At 44.6% G+C, this 23249-nt stretch overlaps 1 protein-coding gene and 1 long non-coding RNA gene across 5 annotated transcripts in view; one reads left to right on the forward strand and one right to left on the reverse strand.

Moving 5' to 3' along the window:
• Window positions 1–4340: 4340 nt before the first annotated feature.
• Window positions 4341–12811, reverse strand: LOC132539928 (uncharacterized). Its single transcript, XR_009551219.1, has 3 exons — window positions 12691–12811; window positions 11107–11195; window positions 4341–4404 (listed from the first exon to the last, which is right to left on the reverse strand). It is a non-coding gene; the product is annotated as an uncharacterized LOC132539928 (long non-coding RNA).
• Window positions 12812–12857: 46 nt separating this feature from the next.
• NRF1 (nuclear respiratory factor 1) overlaps window positions 12858–23249 on the forward strand; it is a 173627-nt gene continuing 163235 nt past the window's right edge. For 3 of the 4 annotated variants that reach the window (XM_016188608.2, XM_060196550.1, XM_060196549.1), the window contains exon 1: window positions 12858–12992. The gene's annotated coding sequence lies outside the window, so the exon portion shown is untranslated. The remainder of the gene's footprint in view (window positions 12993–23249) is intronic. The other variant, XM_060196547.1, reaches the window with a different exon arrangement.

Below are 23249 nucleotides of genomic sequence, written 5' to 3' on the forward strand. Positions count from 1 at the left end.
AGGAGGGGTACAACTCCACACAGTTCCCACCACCAGATCTCTATATCCCATCCCCTCCCCTGATAGCTTTCCTATTCTTTATCCCTCTGGAAGTATGGACCCAAGGTCATTGTGGGTTGCAGAAGGTGGAAGGTCTGGCTTCTGTAATTGCTTCCCCACTGAACATGGGCGTTGACTGGTTGGTCCATACTCCCAGTCTGCCTCTCTCTTTCCGTAGAAGGGTGGGTCTCTGGGGAAGCGGAGCTCCAGGACACATTGGTGGGGTTGTCTGTCCAAGGAAGTCTGGTCGGCATCATGCTGGCATCTGGAACCTGGTGGCTGAGTAATGACGCTGGAGGGTTGTCATTCCACACCTGAAGTCTCTGGACACAGTCTGAAGTGAAGCATGCTGAGGTGGCACTCGTTTTGCTGATTAGGTTGTGATCGGAGGATGCAATATTATTTGATATGAATTGAGAGAAGCATGCAGGAAAGTGTGCACCACACTAAGGTTCCAGGACTGGGGGAAATATAGGCTCTATAGTGGAAATGTGAGGTTCCTGCTGTTTTAGGGTTCAAGAAGACAATGGATAGTTATTGTTATCATCTCATTATTTGGTAATTGGGTTAACTTTGAAAAGTCCCTTTGTTAGGGTTTGCTGTATAATACCCAACATCTTGTATATAGCTGTGCCACCAGTTGCTTCTGTTCTCCCTGGTCTAGGCTTCTGAGAGAGTCAACATATCAAAGACTCAGCCTATGTATTAAAAAGATTGTCTGTACTCCCTGCCAGCTTCTATGAAGCCAACATCACCCTGATACCAAAAGCAGACAGGGACACAACCAAAAAAGAAAACTACAGACCAATATCTCTGATGAACATAGATGCAAAAATATTGAACAAAATTCTAGCCAATCGGATACAGCAGTATATCAAAAAGATTGTCATCATGACCAAGTGGGGTTTATCCCAGGCATGCAAGGTTGGTTTAATATACGTAAATCAATCAATGTGATCCACCACATCAACAAAAGCAAGACCAAAAACCACATGGTCATATCAATAGATGCAGAGAAAGCCTTTGACAAAATACAACATCCCTTTATGATCAAAACACTACAAAAAATAGGAATAGATGGAAAATTCCTGAAGATAGTGGAGTCTATATATAGCAAACCTACAGCCAACATCATACTCAATGGTGAAAAACTGGAAGCATTTCCCCTCAGATCAGGTACTAGACAGGGCTGCCCACTATCACCATTACTATTCAACATAGTGTTGGAAGTTCTTGCCATAGCAATCAGGCAGGAGCAAGGAATTAAAGGAATACAGATTGGAAGAGAAGAAGTCAAACTCTCCTTATTTGCAGATGACATGATAGTATACATGGAAAAACCTAAGGAATCTAGCAAGAAGCTTTTGGAAATCATCAGGCAATACAGTAATGTGTCAGGCTATAAAATTAACATTCAAAAGTCAGTGGCATTCCTCTATGCAAACACTAAGTTAGAAGAAATTGAAATCCAGAAATCAGTTCCTTTTTCTATAGCAACAAAAACAATAAAATATCTAGGAATAAACCTAACCAAAGAAGTGAAAGACTTGTATACTGAAAATTATGAGTCACTACTCAAAGAAATTGAAAAAGACACAAAGAAGTGGAAAGATATTCCATGCTCATGGGTTGGAAGAATTAACATCATCAAAATGAATATATTACCCAGAGCCATCTACAAATTTAATGCTATCCCCATCAAGATCCCAAGCACATTTTTTAGGAGAATAGAAAAAATGCTACAAATGTTTATCTGGAACCAGAAAAGACCTAGAATTGCCAAAACAATCTTGAGAAAAAAGAACAGAACCGGAGGCATCACACTGCCAGATCTCAAACTATATTATAGGGCCATTGTCATCAAAACTGCTTGGTACTGGAACATGAACAGACACACTGACCAGTGGAATAGAATTGAGAGCCCAGAAATGAGGCCCCACACCTATGGACATCTAATCTTTGACAAAGGGGCCCAGACTATTACATGGGGAAAGCAGAGTCTCTTCAACAAATGGTGTTGGAAACAATGGGTTGAAACATGCAGAAGAATGAAGCTGAATCACTGTATTTCACCAAATACAAAAGTAAATTCCAAGTGGATCAAGGACTTGGATGTTAAACCAGAAACTATCAGATACTTAGAGGAAAATATTGGAAGAACTTTTTTCCGCATAAATTTTAAAGACATTTTCAATGAAACGAATCCAATTACAAGGAAGACTAAGGCAAGTATAAACCTATGGGACTCCATCAAATTAAAAAGCTTTTTCACAGCAAAAGAAACCACTACCCAAATCAAGAGACCCCTCACAGAATGGGAGAAGATCTTTACATGCCATACATCAGATAAGAGTTTAATAACCAACATATATAAAGAGCTTACCAGACTCAACAACAAGACAACAAATAACCCCATCCAAAAATGGGGGGAGGACTTGGACAGAATATTCACCACAGAAGAGATCCAAAAGGCCGAGAAACACATGAAAAAATGCTCCAAGTCTCTGATTGTCAGAGAAATGCAAATCAAGACAACAATGAGATATCACTTCACTCCTGTGAGAATGTCACACATCAGAAAAGGTAACAGCAGCAAATGCTGGAGAGGATGTGGGGTCAAAGGAACCCTCCTGCACTGCTGGTGGGAATGTCAATTGGTCCAACCTCTGTGGAGAACAGTCTGGAGAACTCTCAGAAGGCTAGAAATGGACCTACCCTATGACCCTGCAATTCCCCTCCTGGGGATATATCCTAAGGAACCCAACACATCCATCCAAAAAGATCTGTGTACACATATGTTCTTGGCAGCACAATTTGTAATAGCCAAAACCTGGAAGCAACCCAGGTGTCCAACAACAGATGAGTGGCTTAGCAAGTTGTGGTATATATACACAATGGAATACTACTCAGCTGTAAAAAATGGTGACTTCACCGTTTTCAGCCGATCTTGGATGGACCTTGAAAAAATCATGCTGAGTGAAATAAGTCAGAAACTGAAGGATGAATATGGGATGATCTCACTCTCAGGCCGAAGTTGAAAAACAAGATTAGAAAAGAAAACACAAGTCGAACCTGAAATGGAATTGGAGTATTACACCAAAGTAAAAGACTCTGGGGTGGGTGGGTGGGTGGGGAGAATACAGGTCCATGAAAAATGATGAATGAAATAGTGGGGGTTATATTGCTAAATGGGAATCTGGGGAATGTTATGCATGTAAAAAAAAAAAAAAGAAGTAGAAACGCAAAGCAGAAATTGACTGAGTTTGGAGTATGGCACCAAAGTAAGAAAGCAGAAGTATACTAGAGTTTGCAGTGAGTATCTCCCTAATACTTCCTCTCCACTTTTCCAAGCTTTGGGTCCATGATTGCTCAACAATGTTTGGCTTTGTATGTTAATTCTCTTTTCAGTCACCAGGTTCCAGGTGTCATCAGGATGCCGGCCAGACTTTCCTGGATTGAAGACCCCACCAATGTGTCCTGGAGCTCAGCTTCCCCAGAGACCCATCCTACTAGGGAAAGAGAGAGGCAGACTGGGAGTATGGACCGACCAGTCAACGCCCATGTTCAGCGAGGAAGCAATTACAGAAGCCAGACCTTCTACCTTCTGCAACCCTCAATGACCCTGGGTCCATGCTCCCAGAGGGATAGAGAATGGGAAAGCTATCGGGGGAGGGGGTGGGATATGGAGATTGGGCGGTGGGAATTGTGTGGAGTTGTACCCCTCCTACCCTATGGTTTTGTTAATTAATCCTTTCTTAAATTTAAAAAAAAAAAAAAAAAAAGATTGTGCTTTAAAAAGTTTGAGACATACAATCAATTTTCCCATCTCATATTAATTAGTGATTTATGTGACTACAAATTAATAGGAGGGTACATAAACTCCATTCCCACCACCAAAAACTGTGTCCCATCCCCCCCCCCCCCACCGCCCTGGGAAGCCGAATGTCCACCCTTACCCTCACCCCAGAGATTTTACGTTGGTGCCCTACTCCAGATTTAGTCAAATCCTGCTTTTAGTTTCCCTTTCTATTCTTTCTCAACTTCTGTTGATGAGTGGGATCATCCCATACTCATCTGTATCTTTCTTACTTAACTCACTTAGCATAATTCCTTCTAGCTCCATCCAACATGGGTCAGAGAAGGTGGGTTCATTGTTCTTAATAGCTGCGTAGTGCAGGTATTTATCTTTCTCTCCCCCTCTCTATCTTCCCCATCTCTCTCAATTTCTCCCTGTCCTGGTCAACAACAACAGCAATAATAACAACAATAATAATGGCGACAATAAACAAGAGCAACAAAAAGGGAAAAAAAAGGCCTCCAGGAGCAGTGGATTCATAGTGTAGGCACCGAGTCCTAGCAATAAACCTAGAGGCAAAAACAAAACAAAACAAAACAAAACACCATATATACATATATAAAGTACTTGTAAGAGGCCAGGTAGCAGTGCAACTGGTTAAGCACACACATCACCATGTACAAGGACCTGGGTTCAAGTCCTTGGTCCCCACTTGCATGGGGAAAGTTTCATGAGTATGAAGCCATGCTTCAGGTATCTCTCTTTCTCTCCCCCTTTCCTCCCACTTCTGTCTTTATCCAATAAATAAATAAATAAAATTCAAACAAAACAGTAATTTAAAAAAAGATGGTAGCAGACAGCAAGAAAGGAAGACTGTTAAACGTGATCATCCAATAAAGAGATCAGTTGGACTGACCAAGAGTGTGGAAGAACTTGGGTGGTTACCAGGAGTTCATCTACCTCCTGACCTAATGAAGAGGCTAACAGAGTTCAGGAATCCACTCTACAGGGAAGGGTTTGGGAGAACCCTGCTGACACAGTGTCATACAGAAGGAATTTCACATATTCACAGGGGTGGCAGAAGAATCCTTCTGATGTTTTGAGCCCAAAAATCTCTGGCCCAAAGGCTATCTCTGCTTTCTGAGACAAGAATCCCTGTTTTGCATGCAGAGGTAAACCCAGACAGTTTGAAGCAATGCCCTCAATTTACTCAGCAGGATAAATGCCATTCCATCCTGAGCATATTCAGAATTCAATGGGAGGATGATAAACTCAACTCAACTCATTGTATCCCTATTTCGGAGTTAAGCTTATCAGAGTCTATGGAATTTGGTATTTAATTTTTTTGTAAGGTTTAGAGAATGCTCCCCCCTTTCTTTTATTTCACAAGACAGAGAAATGGGAGGGGAAGGGTGATAGAGGGAGAGAGAAAGACAGACACCTGTAGACCTGCTTCACTACTTCTGAAGCTTCCTCCCTGCAGGTGGGGACCAATGGTCTGCACCCAGGTCCTTGCACATGGTAATGTGTGCTCCTGCCCAGCCCCTAGAGAATGTATTGAATTGGAGAATTTGACATATTAGCTTAATGACTCCAGGGTAAAATAATTTGGGTACTCATTTTAGACTTACATGAGATAATTTTCCTAGTTTACAAATAGAATGGAAAGAAAATTTGCTGGGTTCAAGCCTCTGGGCCCCACTGCAGGGCTAAAGTTTTGTGAGTGGTGAAGCAGTGCTTTCTCTCTCTCCCCCCACTCCCTCTCGATGTCCCTGTCTCTAGCCAATGAATAAATAAATATTAAAAAAGAATTAACATCCACTAGATTTATATTTAATATATTAGATGTATAAGATCGATATTTGCAGATTCAGAAAAGTACATGATTTCTTTCTTTCTTTCTTTCTTTTTTTTTTACCAGAGTACTGCTCAGCTCTCACTTATGGTGGTGCTGGGATTGAACCTGGGACCTTTGGTGCTTCAAGCATTAAAGTTTCTTTTTTCTTTTTAATATTTCTTTTTTTCCCTTCTGTTGCCCTTGTTTTCTATTGTTGTTATTGATGTTGACATTGTTAGATAGGACAGAGAGAAATGGAGAGAGGAGGGGAAGACAGAGAGGGGGAGAGAAAGATAGACACCTGCAGACCTGCTTCACCGCCTGTGAAGTGACGTCCCTGTAGGTGGGTAGCCGGGGACCAACTGGGATCTTTACGCCTGTCCTTGTACTTTGCACCACCTGCGCATAACCCGCGGCGCTACTACCTGACTCCCAAAATTTTTTTCTTTTCTTTTTTCTTTCCTCTCTCTCCATCTCTCTCTCTCTTTCTTAATAACCATTATGTTTTCTCCCCAGCCCTCAGCTTTGGATTATGGTGGTGCTGAGGACTGAATCTGAAACTTTGGAACTCAAATGTATCCAAATCTTTTTGCAGAACCATTATGCTGTCTCCGCCTTACTCCCAATTTGAATTTGTTGAGCAGAGTCCATGCTCCCCATGATAACTCCAGCACACAGGTATTTGGCACACAGCAAGTACTCAACAAATATATGAAGCTGAGCTGAGAAGTCATATAAAAAAGACACTAATGCTTCTAGCAGACAAACTGCCAATTCAGACAGAGAGTACCGGAAGAGGGGCAGTTCTGAGGGAAGAGGATGAAGTCAAGGTGAACTTGCAGTGTCTATGCCATGAACTGATAATAGTTTGTAAGGTCACGTGGAGGGTAGACCCTCGGGAAAACAGCCAGGAGTAGGAGATGTTAGCGACGGGGGTGGGGTGGGGTTGGGGATGGCTAGCAGCAAGGTTTGGACATGAGATGAATGGATTAAGCATAAAGCATTATTGATTTTATTATTTTTAATTTTATTAGTGACTTAATATTGATTTATAAAATTATAATATAACAGGGGTATAATACCACACTGTTCCCACCACCAGAGTTCAGTTGTTGTCTTTTCTATTTTTTTTTTGCCTCCAGTTGCTGGGGTTCAGTGCTGGCACTATGAATCCTCTGCTTCTGGCTTGTTTTTGTTTTTCACTTTTCATTTGATAGTACAGAAAGAAATTGAAATATTAAAAAAATAAGGGAGTCAGGCGGTAGTGCAGCAGGTTAAGCACATGTGGTGCTAAGAGCAAGTACCGGGGTAAGGATCCCGGCTCCCCACCGGCAGGGGAGTCGCTTCACAGGCGGTGAAGCAGGTCTGCAGGTGTCTATCTTTCTCTCCTCCTCTCTGTCTTCCCCTCCTCTCGCCATTTCTCTCTGTCTTATCTAACAGCGATGACATCAATAACAACAATAATAACTACAATAACAATAAAAAACAAGGGCGACAAAAGGGAAAATAAATAAATATAATAAAATTTTTAAAAAAATAATAAAATCTTTAAAAAATATTGGGGTAGGGGGTAGATAGCATAATGGTTATGCAAGGAGACTCATGCCTGAGGCTCCAAAGTCCCAGGCTCAATCCCCTGCACCACCATAAACCAGAGCTGAACAGTGCTCTGGTAAAAAAATAAAAATAGGGGGTCGGGCAGTAGCACAGTGGGTTAAGTGCAGGTGGCGCAAAACCCAAGGACCGGCATAAGGATCCTGGTTTGAGCCCCTGGCTCCCCACCTGCAGGGGAGTCGCATCACAAGCGGTGAAGCAGGTCTGCAGGTGTCTATCTTTCTCTCCCCCTCTGTCTTCCCCTCCCCTCTCCATTTCTCTCTGTCCTATCCAACAACAGCAATAACAACAACAATAATAACTACAACAAGGGCAGCAAAAAGGGAATAAATATTTAAAAAAACAATAAGGGCAACAAAAGGGAAAATAAATAATAAAAAAGAAATATATTTTGGGGCCAGGCGGTGATGCATCTGGTTAAGTGCACACATTACCATGCACAAGGACCCAGGTTCAAACCCCTGGTTCCCACCTATAGGGGAAAAGCTTCACAGGCAGTGAAGCTGGTCTGTTGGTCTCCCTCTGTCTCTGTCTCTCTCTCACTATCCCCTACCCTTTCAGTCTCTCTCTCTCTTTGATCAAATTAAATAAAGGTTTTTAAAAAATCTTTAAAATATAGGCCTTAACATAATTGAAAAATATTTGTTTTTTCATTTCTTTTTTTATTGGGGGATTAACAAGAGAACTCACTTGGGTGGCGTATTTACTTTTTCATGGGTATGACCCAGGTTCAAGCCTGGTTTCCACTGCAGAGGGAAGCTTCTTTGCTGCAATGTTTTTCTCTGTCTCTATTTTTAAAATTTATTTAATTATTTTAGATAGAGATGGAGATAAATTGAGAGGGAAGGGAGAGACAGAGGAGAAACTTATAGCACTGCTTCACCACTTGTGAAGCTTCTCACTGCAGGTGGGGTTTATTTATTTCCACCAGGGTTATCACTGGGACTTGGTGCCTGCAGTATGAATCCACTGCTCCTGGCAGACATTTTCTCCCCTGCAGGTGGACAATGGGAGTTTGAACCTGTGTCCTCGGGCATGGTAATGTGTGTGCCACAGCTCGGCCTCCAGTTCCTCCCTCCCTCCCTTCATTCTTTCTGCCACCAAGTTTATTGTTAGAGCTCAGTGCCTTCTTTGACTCCCCCATCCCCCAGCAGCAATTTCTTTTCCCCATAGACTGAAAGAGGAAGGGAGGGAAGGAGAGAGAGAGAAAGAGAGGGAGAAAGAGAGGGAGAAAGAGAGAGAGAAAAAAAGAAGAGGAGGAGGAGGAGAGGGGAAAAGAGTAGAGTAGAATAGAGGAGAGGAAAAGAGACATGCAGCATGCCTCACAAAGCTTCCCCTTGTAGATGGGGAGCAAGAACTTGAATCCATGTCCTTGTGAAAGGTAATGTGTGCACTCGACTGGGCGTGCCACCACTTGACTGCTCAGTTTAGGTGGCAGCACTGGCTACTGCCCTGCACTCTGAAACAGCCCTGGTGATACTGAATAGGAAGACTGGAGTTCTGGCAGATGGTGGCTTTCACACCTAACCCCACCTCTTATTGTATGGCATTTACTGGGAATCTCTACAAACCCTTGTTCCGACATGTAAAAAAGTAAGGCAAAAATAGTACTTAGGGACTCCACTTGAAAAATCAAACAAGAAGGGATGTAAGGGGTGTAGAGAACTCAGAATTAAGGCTCTTGACACTTATTGATGTCTCAGCAGACAGATGGCAGTGTGATGGTTCAATCAACAGTCTGGGGGATGCATGTGGGGTCTTTTCTGGAGGAAATATTAATGATGGGGCCGGGTGGTGGCGCACCTGATTGAGCGCACACGTTACAATGCACAAGGACCCAGGTTCAAGCCCCCGGTCCTCACCTGCAGGGGGAAAGCTTCACAAGTGGTGAAGCAGGGCTGCAGGTGGCTCTCTGTCTCTCACCCTCTCTATCCCTCCCCTCTCGATTTCTGACTGTCTCTATCCAATAAATAAAGATAATAAAAAAAAATTTTAAAAAAGGAAATATTAATGATGTTCTTTTTCCTTTTTTTAAAATTTATTTTATTTATTCCCTTTTGTTGCCCTTGTTGTTTTATTGTTGTAGTTATTATTGTTGTTGTCATCGTTGTTGGATAGGACAGAGAGAAATGGAGAGAGGAGGGGAAGACAGAGAGGGGGAGAGAAAGATAGACACCTGCAGACCTGCTTCACCGCCTGTGAAGCGACTGCCCTGCAGGTGGGGAGCCGGGGCTCGAACCGGGATCCTTATGCTGGTCCTTGTGCTTTGCGCCACCTGCGCTTAACCCGCTGCGCTACAGCCCGACTCCCGTTCTTTTTCCTTTTTAAAAAATACTTTTAGGGGTGGAGGAGATAAGTTATGCAAACAGACTTTCATGCCTGAGGTTCCAAGATCCTAGGTTTAATCTCCCATTCTACTATATGCCAAAGCTGAGCAGTGCTCTGGTTAAAAAGAAAAAGAAAGGGGTCCAGGAGATGGCGCAGTGGATAAAGCATCAGACTCTCAGGCATGAGGTCCTGAGTTCAGTCCCCGGCGGCACATGTAACAGAGTGATGTCTGGCTCTTTCTCTCTCCTGCTATGTTTCTCATTAATAAATATATAAAATCTTTAAAAAGAAAAAAAGATGATTTATTGGATAGAGACAGAGAGAAACTGCGACGGAAGGAGGGTGAGGAGGGGAGCGACACCTGCAGCCCTGCTTCAGTGTTTCTGGAGCTTCTTCCCTGCAGGCGGGAACGAGGGGCTTCAACTCTGGTCTTTATACATTGTAACATATGCACTCAACCCAGTGTGGCATTGGCCGCCTCTATTAATGCTTTGATCTTATGAAGTAGTAAGAATTACTAGGTGAAGATTTAAGCAGGTGAATAGGAGTAAAGACAGAAGTTCTACAAGATCTATGTGGCTGGCAGAACAGCTCACTTGGACAGTGTGCTGCTTTGCCACGTGCACCACCCAGGTTCAAGCCTGGTCCTCCCTGCATTGAAGGAAGCTTCAGTGCTACTTAACTCTTTCACTCTCTCTCTCCCTCTGCGTCTGGCTTTTTTAAAAAAAAAGTTCTATGCAGAGAAGTGCCCTTGTAAAAGTGAGGTGGGGGGAATGCCTATCTTGTATGACCTTAGTGTCCCAGAGAGGCTGTGGCCTTGGGTTAAAAAAAATCTGTGACAGATTAGGTGGAAGACGGCCGCAGTGTGTGAGGTTACCAAGGGTCCCCAAGTCAGCCAAAAAAAATTTTTTTTTTTTTTTTATCATTTTAACTTAGGTGTAATGGGATCCTCTTAAGCTTGTTAGGTCAGGAGACGACATGACTTAATTTTTTGTTAGACCATTCAAGTTGCAGAATGGAGAATGGATTGAACAGGGCAGTTCCACAGTAGGGAAACCACCTGCATGATCCTGGTGAGAAATGACAGTAGTCTGAACCAAGATAAAAACAAATAAACAAAAATAAACAAATAAACAGGGCATGGGGTGGTAGCGCTGTAGTTACACGCAGGTGGCAGAAAGCACAGAAAGTTACACGCAGGTGGCAGAAAGTGGGGGCGACTCAAGGTCCAGAATAAGGATCCTGGTTCCAGGCCCGCCTCCCCACCTACAGGGGAGTCGCTTCACAATCGGTGAAGCAGGTCTGCAGGTGTCTGTCTTTCTCTCCCCCCCCTGTCTTCCCTTCCTCTCTCCATTTCTCTCTGTCCTACCCATCAACAAAGTCATCAATAACAAGAATAGTAATAACTACAACAATAAAACAAGGGCAACAAAAGGGAATAAACAAATATTAAAGAGAATAATCAGAAAGAAGAGAAAGGAAAACAACATACTTTGGGCTGAGGAGATAGTATAATGATAAGTGCTTGAGGTTCTGGTGTCCCAGGTTCGATTCCCAATAGCACCACAAGCCAGCAGGGCTCTGGTTGAAAAAAAAAAAAAAAAAAAAAACACCAAAAAGGGATTCGGGCGGTAGCGTAGCGGGTTAAGCGCACTTGGCAAAATGCTCCAGGACCGGCATAAGGATCCCGGCTCGAGCCCCCGGCTCCCCACCTGCAGGGGAGTCCTTCACAAGCGGTGAAGCAGGTCCGCAGGTGTCTTTTTCTCCCCCTCTGCCTTCCCCTCCTCTCTCCATTTCTCTCTGTCCTATCCAGTACCAAAGACAACAACAACAATAAAACAAGGGCAACAAAAGGAAATAAATATTAAAAACAAAACACTAAAAAAACCCGGGAACAACAATTTTAAAGATCTAACTGAAAATATAGATTTGAAAATATAGAAGCGAGGAAAGACTGAAGAATTATCGTTAGGTTTCTGGTCTAAGCAATTGCGTAGTTGGTTGGTGGTGTACTTGTTTTTATTTATTTACTTACTTGGAGAAAAAGTCTGTTTTTTGGACGTGTTCAATTTTCACGTAGACAGAACCTGGATGAAAATGAAAGTTTTCTGACTGTGTCAGCTGCCTTTTGCCTCCCTCTTGGGTGGAGGTGGGGTACTTAGTAGTCCCCAAGATTCAACTGTGGGGTTCATGAGGATTTCCAAGAAAAAATAGGGATGGAGTAAGGAGTGTTAAAATACACAGGTGCTCCGGTTAGCAAGGCACCATTCTGGAAATAACAACACTTGAGTAACCAGTCTGCATGATTCTTAGTAGTTTCGTTAGTCTGATAGTCTTCCTAGCACACAAAAAGAAACCAAGCCTCGGGCAGGGGTAGATAGCATAGCGGTTATGCAAAGAGACCCCTCATGCCTGACGCTCCGAAGTCCCATGTTCAATCCCCTGCACCACCATAAACCAGAGTTGAGCAGTGCTCTGGCAAAATAAGAGACAAACCAAGCCAAAAGACAAAATAAACCAAGACTGCCTTTTCACGTGTCTCTAACACTAGGTCTCTACAATCCACCCCTTCCTACTTCTCAGGCACCTTATTACTATTGTTGTTGTTGTCGTTATTTGGGGGTGCCTGGTGGCGGCCTGGTTCCTATTCTCTCTCTACTCATCCTGTCAACCCCCAGAGCAAGACTTCGTGTTTTCCCTCACTAGGCGCATGTTCAGCGCAACCAAGGAAAACGTGGCCCAGAACGAGCCGGCTTCTCGGGACATCCGCCGAGTGCACGCGTGCATTAGGATTTCGTTCTGGACACAAACTTTGGCTTTCAGATGCGCGGGCAGAGTTTGAAAGGGGGAAGAAGGCGCGGTCGCCGGAGAGAGGGGGGCTCCTGCGGCCGCGCCGCGCCGCGCCGAGGAAGCAGCCGCCCGGCGCCTTGCGATTGTCTGGGGCGCGCCCCGGAGGCCCGAGACCCGCGTTGGGGGCGAGCAATGTCGCTATTTCCACACTAGCAACCATCTTGGACCGCGGGCGCCACCATTCGCCCGATCCAGTCTCTCCCCCGGTTCCGGTCTCCCTCCAAACCTGCCGAGCTAAAAGCGGGGGCGAGCCAGGCCGCGGACGACCCCCGGACCCCCCGGCCCAGTCCGGACCCCGCCGCGCCGCGCCGAGGCTGCTCCGACCTCCCCATCATGGCGGCTGCCGGGCGGGGAAGCTGAGCCCGTGCGTCGCGTGCGTGCTCCCTCCCTCCCCTCCCCCTCCTCGGCGGCGGCGGCGGCGGCAGAGGCGGCAGCGCTCGCCATTGCCGCTGGTGGCAGGAGGCTGCGAGGAGCCGGCGCGGTCGTAGTCTCCACGGCGCAGGCCCACGGTAGCGCAGCCGCTCTGAGGTGAGTGCCCTACCGCGCAATCTCCAGCTATTTCAGCCCCGGCGCAGCCGCAACACGCCGCCCGCCCGCCGGCCGGCCGGCCCGCCCCGCAGCCGGCACCCTGCCGCCCCCGGCTCCGGGCCTGGGCCCCCGCCGGATTCGGCCCGCCTCAGGCAGGGGGCCCCGGCCCGGCCCCGTCAAACTGCCACCCCGAGGATGAGCAGGCCGCACTAGGCCCCAGGCGTCCTGGCGGGCTCGGGAGGGAGGCTCTGCCCTCCCGAGAGCCCCAGGGTTCCGGCCTCCCCCGCCGCCTGAGACTCTCGGGGCCGCGGCCTCCTCCCCGCCATGGAACCCGGGGCCGGGGCCGAGCTTCCCGCGGGCTCGGGAGCGGGAGGCCCGGGAGAGAGAGCGCGCCGGGCCGCGGGCGCGGGAGGTGGGCGGGCTGCGCGGGAGCGGGACCGCGGCTCCCGGCTCGCCCCCTCGGCCCCGGCCGGGTCTGGCCCGCGGTCGGGCGGGCGGGCGGGCGGGCGGGCGGCGCGGCGGGCTGGGCCGGGCCGGGCCGGGCCGGGGCGCGGGAGCTGCTGTCTCCTGCGGGAGAGGAGGCGGGCTGGCCGGGCGACCGCCGGAGCTTCCCTCCCGCCGGGGTGGCGTGGGCTGGTTACCCAGGTAGACCGGGGGGGACGCTGGAATATGGCGCGTTGCCCATCTTCTTTGCAAGTTAGGAAGCGGCCGGGCGGCAGCGGCGGCGGTTCGAGGAGGAGGGCGCAAAGTCCTTTTGTACGCCGAAATAAGGAGCGACATTGTGTTTTCTTCCCCGGCCGAGATGATGCCGTTGGCGGGGCCTCGGGGTGCATTGGACTGGGAGGGGGAGTGGCGCGACCCTGGGCTCGAACCGAACCTTTGCTGCTGGAAAGACGGCCTCCCGATGGCTTTGTGCATGGGTGTGATCCCACATCCTCAGCGGGTTTTTTTTTTTTTTTGGAAGTGGGGGCGACTCAAGGGTTTGCTCCCCTTCCCCCACGTGTGGTTCACTGCCCCGTGCAGTGATGTCCTGCACTGCTACTCACCTGTTGTGTCGTGGCTGCTGGTCCTCAAAGTTTCTACACTGCAATCTGGCTGTACCCATTAGAACTTGGGGGTTGGTTTTTTTGGTTTTTGTCTTTTTTTAATGTGTTAATTTGTTTTTTCAAGGGCTTCCAATGATAATCTGCTCCAGCCAGTTGGAGGAGCTGTTGCCTGGTCTCCATCCCGCCTCTAGAGCATTTGATTAGAATATATTAATTGCTTACATGGGAGCTGGTCGTGGTGGTGCTTGATTCTTTCTGTGGGCACAGCAGAATTCACATTCTCTTGGCTGTGTAGACACAATGGATCCGGCACCTCCGGAGGTGACAGGTAGAGCGAAGCTGTCAGCTTGAGCCCTGCTGGGCAAGGAGAATGGGTGCATTGCAGCTTAAAAAAAAAATTTTTTTTTTTTTTTTTAATCGTAGAGCATTGGTGCCCGAAGTGATTCTTTTCTTGTTAGATCTTGGGCCCAGCCTTAGTAAAAAGTTCTTTTCTTTTGAGCTTGCACAATAAATTGGTAGGTTGTTCTTCAGTCAGCAGTGTTGAGGAGGGTGGAACCGTGGGGGTGGGGTGTTCGTTGTTGGCTTTTATCTTTTTAATTAAATTCGGTAGTGACCTGGTTCCTTAGAGTTGTTTAAAACTGCCTGATGTGTTATTCTCCCAGGTAATGAAGATATGATGAGTTCTATTTGTGCAGCTGAATTTGAGAGTCCTTATTTTGTGAATGAGAAAGCAGACAGTTGTCATATGTATTGTTGTTTACTTGGGTCCTAGATTGTGTGCAGGATTTTTGTGCCAAAGTTCCCCCCCCCCCCCCCCGAGTTAGATGTGACTTTCAAAAGCCCATGGCCAAAAATCCAGACAAAATAATCAGGTTAGGGATTATTATTGTTTACTATCTTGACTGATTCTTATTTGAAAACCTTTGATTCTGCCCCCCCCCCCCATGGTGCCTCCCTCTAATGTTTATCTCAGATGCAACGTAGAGGAGTGGAAATTATTTTTTGTTTAGCAGCAGTCATATTCTCATTTAGTAAATAAGTAAGTTTCTGTCTCCAAGCCAGGAACTTTATGGAATTTTTTTTCTTTGTTCCTTTTACTAGATTTTAAGAAAATTTAGGGAACTGTAAAACTAAGAGCTGATACTGGTCCTTGTTCAGATGTAAAAGAGATTAAAGAAGAAAGGATTTCAGTTTTCCTTCTATATTCATATATAGTGTGTGTATATATATTCTGATGAAATCTCAAATGGTAGAATTTTGTTTGAAAAGTTAGTTATGCATCCATCTCTTAATTTTGAAGATTCATTTAATTTATTTCATGTAAGAGAAACTAGAACACCACTCTGATACATGTTGGGGGAGGTGGGGAGATAGAATTTGGAGCCTTTAGCATGCATGTACGCACTCTGCCAGTTGAGTTGTTTGTCCTGGCTGCACCATTTCTAATTTTATTAGGGCACTAAAGGACCAAACACCATGATTTAAGAATCTGGACTTAGGGGGCCAGGAGGTGGCGCACCTGGTTGAGCTCACATGTTATAGTGAGCAAGGACCCATGTTTGAGCCCCAGGTCCCCACATGCAGGGGAAAAGCTTCACAAGTGGTGAAGCAGTGCTACAGGTGTCTTTCTGTCTCTCTCTCACTCCCTTCCCTCTCAATTTCTGACTGTCTCTGTACAACAAATAAGTAAAGATAAAAAAAAAAAAAGAATCTGGATTTATATTTCCTCTGCAATGTAGGCTCAACTCAAACCTGGTTTGTCTTCTAGAAGTAATTATTATGAAATAATCACAAGTGGGTGACTTATGAGGAATGTAAGCCCCTTGTGGACTGGGATTAAAATTTTTTATACCTCTGTCATATGTAATAAGGCATCTAGTAAATGTTGGGGAACAATAATGATGAATGGTGATTATGGAAACTAAAGGGGTTTTTACAGATGTTTGGAAAGAGTGCTGATACTTTGTTTTTTTTTAGAAGATGAATTGTCTTCTTTTGGAAGCTCTCTTTCTAGTCCTCTGGAACCCAGGAAATTATTGCATATGTTTAGCTGCCAGATATCTTTAGGCAGGTCTAGTGCTCTATGAGGCAATAGGCTTCATTCATTCATTCATTCATTCATTCATTCATTCATTCATTCATTCATTCATTCCATGATCCTGTGAAGGGTTGGAAAGTTGAATCCAAGAAGTGTCTAACCTCAAGAGTTCCACTGCATTCTCACTGAGGCTTTAGTAACTCCAGGAAACAGGGTTATTGGAAGTTAAGATGTTTTGTGATGCTTACTAAAATAGAGAAATAGTGTTCAGACAATCAAGTTTATAATGTCAGTCTTTGGTTTTATAAAATACTTTTCAGAAAACATTCTTTATGCTAGGGGGTATTTCTCTCTGTTCTCTTGCATTCTCTTTGAGAGCTAAAGCTACTTTCAGCCCAAGTTTGCCCAAAGGTAAAGTAGCAATAAAAAAGAAAGCCACTTACTAAGTTTGTCTTAGAAACATTTTATTTCGACCAAATCCAATCAAAGTTTTTGAGGCTCTGGATACATGTTAATGTTTCTGCATTTTGTATCATATAGTTCTTTATTAGCTAGGGGTGAAAGAGTCACTTTCTTGAGTCTTCACATAGTACTTACATGCATCAGTATTCTACTAAGATGAATGTGCTGGAGGAGAAATAGTAAAAGGAGGTGAAACAAATCAATTTCAGGTGTTTCCAGAAGATTACAACCACATTGAGCTATTGGAAAGTTTCAATCCTGGAGCAACAAGAATGCTTTGTCTAAAGCTACTTTAATGCAATTTGAAAAATGAAGTTTTTACCTGTTAAGGACATTTAAGTGCATTATCTATATCTTGGAACATGTATTCCCCCCAAAAAAATGTAGTTCAGAATTAGACTGTTTTTTTTTCCCCTTCCTTGCACTCAGTGTAGTACAGTTACTGAAGCTTCAAAAAGATTTCATCATTTGGTCTTTGTTCTTTCTTTCACGTGGTCTTTAGGCCAAGTAACTTAAATTGTGAGCACTTGTGTGACTGAAGAAAAGTCAGAATCCCAACTTATCCAGTTTAATGTATTTTCTTTTCTAGTGGTTTATGCCTGTGTATGTGTACAAGAGCCAGACCGTGATTGTGGCGCACGCACTGTCAGCGACAGAACTGAGTTTAAAAAGATGAAAAAAACCAGGGGACAGTTAAGGCAGGCAGACATACTATAATTATGATCCCATGAGACAAATCTATATTGCATCAGCAGCTGCAGTCACGCAGAAGAAAAAGTTAGAATTCTCCAAAATACCAGACCTGGTAACCTATCTTATCCACTGGTGCTGAGCCATCAGGTAATTTCTTGAGGAAGCCATGTCTAGTCAGATGTGGCTTTTGTGTGGGCTGGGGTAAGAGTTGGTGAGGAGAAAAGGAGTAAAGAGGAAAAGTCACTGGTCAAAGAATCTAGTTTGTGTAGACGGGAATTATCAGCGGAATTTTAAAGGGGTGGTATTTTTAAAAGAAGCCAAAAGAGCATCTTTTGTATGGCCCATCAGTTTGGTGATTTATACAACTACTTATGGTGTATTGTTTATTATGGAAGCATAGTACGTCGAAAAATTAATGTGTGCCGATTTCTATGGTTACAAATACGAAACATTTGACTTTTGTATGGTGCCTGATGGGTGGATATAGCGCCAAGCCTTTTTCAGACTTGTCATGAAGTATGCATGAGCTTTGTATGCTTATATGTTAGGGCCAGTTTAAAAAAGGAACTTGCACTTTACTGTTGTTAATTGTAAAGTCTTTGCTTTTTTAGAACTTGGACTGTTTTGTTGCTGCTACTGAATGCTAATGTGGTTAGGTTGGCAGCAGAGCTGTGAAGAACAAGAGGAAGTGAGGAAATGTTCCCATGCGACATTGCTAGATGCTGAGTAGCGGACTGGAAATGGAGAGCTGGGGACTCGGCGCCTAACACTTGTTTTCTGCTCAAGGGAAGATGAGGCATACCTTCCTCCATTGAGAAATAACCTTAAATATGTCCTCACTGTGGTGTTTTTCCATTCAGTCACCAGGCATTGTGATTCAAGACTATATATTCCAGATATGTACTAGGTACCCATTGATATATTCCAGATATGTGTACTAGGTAACCAAGAGAGGACTTCCTTGGTGGGGGAAGTTATGCAGTGGGAGATACATGAAGTTAGAGATTTTTTGTGCAGGGTCTGTGTAAATAGGACTTTGAGGGGTGAGGAGCTATTTAACTTACGGAGAAGAGGCTGGAGAAAGGCAGTCACAGTCTGATCTGAGAAAAAGCAGGTATATGCCATTATAGGGAATATAAATATAGGGAAAAGTAAAGCTGGTGAGGGTGTGACCTGATTGGGAAAGCTTGGGTGGGGGCTTAAATAATTAAGGTAGGGAGTGTTGGAAGAACAGGCTTTGAGGAGGAAGGTAACAGCATTTGATTCTAGATGTGGGACTGTGTGTCAAGTAGGTACCTACAGATTTGAACTGGGACTCTAGGGCAGGTGAGTATCAAGATATGGATCATAACTCAGCATTAAACAGACGTGCCGCATGCCTTATGCCTAGAGGCTACAGGTTCAGTTCCCGATGCCACCTTATGCCAGAGCTGACATGCACAACATCTTGGGTTCAAGACCCTGGTCTCCACTTGCAGGGACAGAAAGCTTCATGCAGTGCTGGAGGTGTCTGCTTTCTGTCTCACTATTGAAAAGAAAGAAAAAGGAAAAAGGATTGCTGGGAAGGGTGGAGTTCTGTGGGCATCAAACACCGGCAGTCACTCTGGTGGGGGAAAAAAGGAACATATCTTTAAAAATACTTAAAGTAGGGAGTCAGGCGGTAGAGCAGGGGTCTGAGCACAGGTGGCGCAGCACAGGTGGCGCAAAGCACAAGGATGGAGTAAGGATCCGGGTTCGAGTCCCGGGGCTCCCCACCTGCAGGGGAGTCACTTCACAAGCAGTGAAGCAGGTCTGCAGGTGTCTGTCTTTCTTTCTGCTGCTCTGTCTTCCCCTCCTCTCTCCATTTCTCTCAATAATATCAATAACAACAATAAAAAAAGGGCAACAAAGTGGTCCAGGAGGTGGCGCAGTGGCTAAGGCACTAGACTCTCAAGCATGAGGTACTGAGTTCAATCCCTGGCAGCACATGTACCAGAGTGATGTCTGGTTCTTCCTCTCTCTCCCCTATCTTTCTCATAAATAAATAAACAAAATCTTTTTTTTAAAAAAAAAAGGGCAACAAAAAAAGGGAAACTAAATAACTATAAAAATAGTTAAAATAATTTAAAGTAACTCCTCTTGATAGGTTTTGAGGTTTTTATAATATTTACATGTAAGTGCAAGGTTTTAAAAAAAATCTTGTTTCAACTATTTATTTTTTTAATCCAGGGTCTTTAACCTGGGTTTTGGTTTTTTTTTTTTTTAATTTTACTTATTTATTAATGAGAGATAGGAGAGGAAGAACCAGACATCACTCTGGCACATGTGCTGTGGGGGATCGAACTCAGGACCTCATGCTTAAGAGTCCAAAGCCTTATCACTGCACCACCCCCCAGACCACACTTTTAACCTGGGTTTTATAGTTTTGGGTTCACTGATACATTTAGACCATGTGTCCAGGAGTCTTTTTTTTTTTTTTTTTCCCAGTCTTGAAATTGTATGAAAATTTGTTTGTGCTTATTGTGATTTCTCTGCAAAGAGGGTCCGTAACATTTATGAGATTCTCAAGTGGGAACTGGAACCTCTCCATGTGCACTTAACCACTCCAGGCTGCTTAAAAAAAGAAAAATCAAATTCAGCTAGAGACACCTCAGCCCCAGAGCTTCCTCCAGTGTCACAGTGTCACAGCAGCTCCCTGTGGTGCCGTGCTCACAGCTGGGCTACACACAGCACAGGGTGGCTTCCCATCCTGTGATCCCTCTGGACCTCTTGACACACCAGCAAGCCGGTGACGTTAATGTGTGAGCCCCGTGTCAGTTGCCATCTGGCTGAGAGCAGTTATCTTTATTGACTGATTCATCAAGGGAAAGAAATTCTGAATGGTTGTCTCAGGTGGTGAAATTTGGGGAAGATAGAGGCACCTCTCGAAGATAAAGAATGGGAACACTGGAATGAAGTGGGAAGAATGCCACAGTTGAAGCTTAACTGACTTCAGAATTTCGCCAAGTCTCTTGGATTTTCCTTAGCTTTCTAAGGAGCACACCTAGCACACCCTCTAATATGTGATTGTTCCTGTTCTGTAAAGTAGGCTGTGTGTGTGTGTGTGTGTGGAGCTCAAATGACTATAAAGAGAAAGTGGGCTTTGAAAGAAAGCTATGTAGATCTTAGATTGCACTCATTTATTTCTGGGTTGGGTATTATACTTTGGAAATTTTCTAGCATGCAAAAAATGTTTAAACTTAATTGGAGTAAGGTATTCATTATTTTCCTTGTTTTTTTTTTTTCTTTGACCATGAAGCAAAAATACCATTGGCCTGTTTTATAGGGTCTGCAGTAGTAGACTGCTTTGGGATCTAAGGTGATTGAATGCTAACAAGTTACTAGTGTTCACATTTGCTAAGTCTCACATTTCTTAAAAAAAAAAAAAAAGATTTTACTTGGAGTTCCGTGTGAAATAAAGTGAAGAAGAGAGAAGCTGGAACATAACTCTGTTCATGTAGCACTGGACACTCAGGCTTGCAAATCCTGTACTCTGCCAACTGAGCAGAGTATAGTTCTTCCCATTGCTTCCTTCTCATTTATTTGTACCACAGCACTGCTCAAAATGTCCTTTCATTTTATACACTAGAGGAGAGGAAGAGGAGGAGGAGGAGGAAACACAAACCGCTCTACCGCCCAGGGAGTTCCCTTTGGTGCTGTCCTTGATGCTCCCATGTGGTGCTGGGGACCAGCTCGACGGCTCCATGGATGGTGAATCGTGTGCTCTACTCATTTAGTTTTGTCTGCCCAGAAGGTAGAAATTTTCAAAGTGTGATGGGGCATAGCTCAATGGAGAGAGAAGCTCAACCGTAGAGCACAGGGTTTGGCCAGCATGGTGTTCTGTGTTTGATCCTCAGTGCGGTGTATGTCACAGCTCAGCTGTGTCTGTGCTCTTGCTCATAAACGAAGTGGTTGTGAGGATGAGATAAATTGGGTTGCCAGGGAAGTCATGACATTTTTTTTCTATGCATCATGACTTCTCTGATAACCACATATATATATATATATATATATATATATATATATATGTATATATTCCTAATTCCAGCACTACTTTATTGAGGATATGTTGATTTACAGAATTGTTCTTGTCACAAAGGACATAATTTCCTCAAGGAGCAGCAGCATTTTTTTAAAAAAAAGTTAGTTTATTTATTTTCCCTTTTTGTTGCCCTTGCTTTTTATTGTTGTAGTTATTATTGTTATTGATGTTGTTGTTGTTAGATAGGACAGAGAGAAATGGAGAGAGGAAGGGAAGACAGGGGAGAGAAAGATAGACACCTGCAGACCTGCTTCACTGCTTGTGAAGCGACTCCCCTGCAGGTGGGGAGCCGGGGCCTTGAATCGGGATCCTTACGCCGGTCATGCGCTTTGTGCCACATGTGCTTAACCCGCTGCACTACTGCCCGACTCCCGAGCAGCAGCATTTTTAAAGCAGCAACATACTTTATGAGTTTGACTAACTTGACACGGGTATCACCATCCAAGCTGACTTTTTTTTAAATTTCAAGTTTTACTTTGATAGGATAGAGAAACTGAGAGGGAAGAGGGAGATAGATGCGGGTTGGGGGTATAGCTTGATGGTTAGGCAAAGAGACTGATCCTTGCATATGGTGATGTGTACATCACTGCCAGGCCTCTTAACTTTTTCTTCCTTCCTTCCTTTCTTTTTTTTTTTTTTTCTTTTTAAACCAGAGTACTACTCAACTCTGGCTTATGGTGGTGCTTGAGATCCAACCTGGGACCTCTGTTGCTTCTAGTAGGAAAGTCTTTTTGCATAATCCTGCTATCTCCCCAGCCTCAGGCCTCTGTCAAAAAGACAGGCAAACCAAGAGGTGGCACAGTGGATAAAGTCGACTCTAAAGCATGAAGTCCTGAGTTAAATCCCTGGCATCCATGTGCCCACGGTGTGCTTGTTCTCCCTTATTAATGACTTTCTGTATAAAGGCAGATAGAGAAAGTCATCACGGGGCCAGACGGTGGCTCACCTGGCTAAGTGCACACGTTACTGTGCACAAGGGCCGGGCTTCAAGTTCCCGATCCCCAGCTGCAGTGGAAAGCTTCATAAGTGGTGAAGCAAGGCTGCAGGGGTCTCTCTCCCTCTATCTCCTCCTCCTTTCTCAGTTTCTCTCTGCCTCTATCCTATAATAAATAAGTACTATTTAAAAGAGAGGTAGGGAGAGAGAAAGTCGTCACTGCACTGAAGCTTCCTTCAAGTATGATGGAGGCTGGACTCAAACCTGTGTGGCGCACATGGTAAAACCGAGCTACTATCCAAATGAGCTATCTTTTATTTATTTATTATATAAAAATATTTTTCTGATTTTTTTTTTTATTAGCTAGGACAAAGAGAAAGTGAGAAAGAACAGGGAGATAAAGAAAGGAATAGGGGGCCGGGTGGTGGTGCGCCTGGTTGAGCGCACATGTTACAGTGTGCAAGGACCCAGCTTCAAGCCCCCAATCCCCACCTGCAGGGGGAAAGCTTTGCGAGTGGTGAAGCTGGGTTTCAGGTATTTCTCTCACCCCTTCCCTCTCAATTTCTGGTTGTGTTTATCCAGTAAATAAAGATAATAAACATTAAAAAAAAAAAGGGAGAGAAAGACCCCTGCAGACCTACTTCATTGCTCATGAAGCAGACCTGCAGGTGGGGGGCCGGGGGCTTGAACCCGGATCCTTGCACTTGGTAATATGGGCATTTAACCAGGGGCGCCACTGCTTGGCCTACTATAGTTTTATTTATTTATCATTGGATAGAGACAGAGAAACGGGAGAAGATAAAGGGGAAAGAGAGAGACGACTGCAGCCCTGCCTCACCACTTGTAAAGCTTTCCTCCTGCAGGTAAAGACCAGGGTCTTGAACCCCCGAGTCCTTGCACATTGTAATGTGTGTTTAACCAGGTGCACCACCAGCTGACCTTATGAGCTATCTTTTGGGCCCAACTTGTATTTATAAATATACTTGTTTACAATTTGTGTTTTCCCCCCCCATAATCAATGCCA

Source organism: Erinaceus europaeus, chromosome 8, assembly GCF_950295315.1.
Source record: "Erinaceus europaeus chromosome 8, mEriEur2.1, whole genome shotgun sequence".
Classification (NCBI taxonomy): Eukaryota; Metazoa; Chordata; class Mammalia; order Eulipotyphla; family Erinaceidae; genus Erinaceus; species Erinaceus europaeus.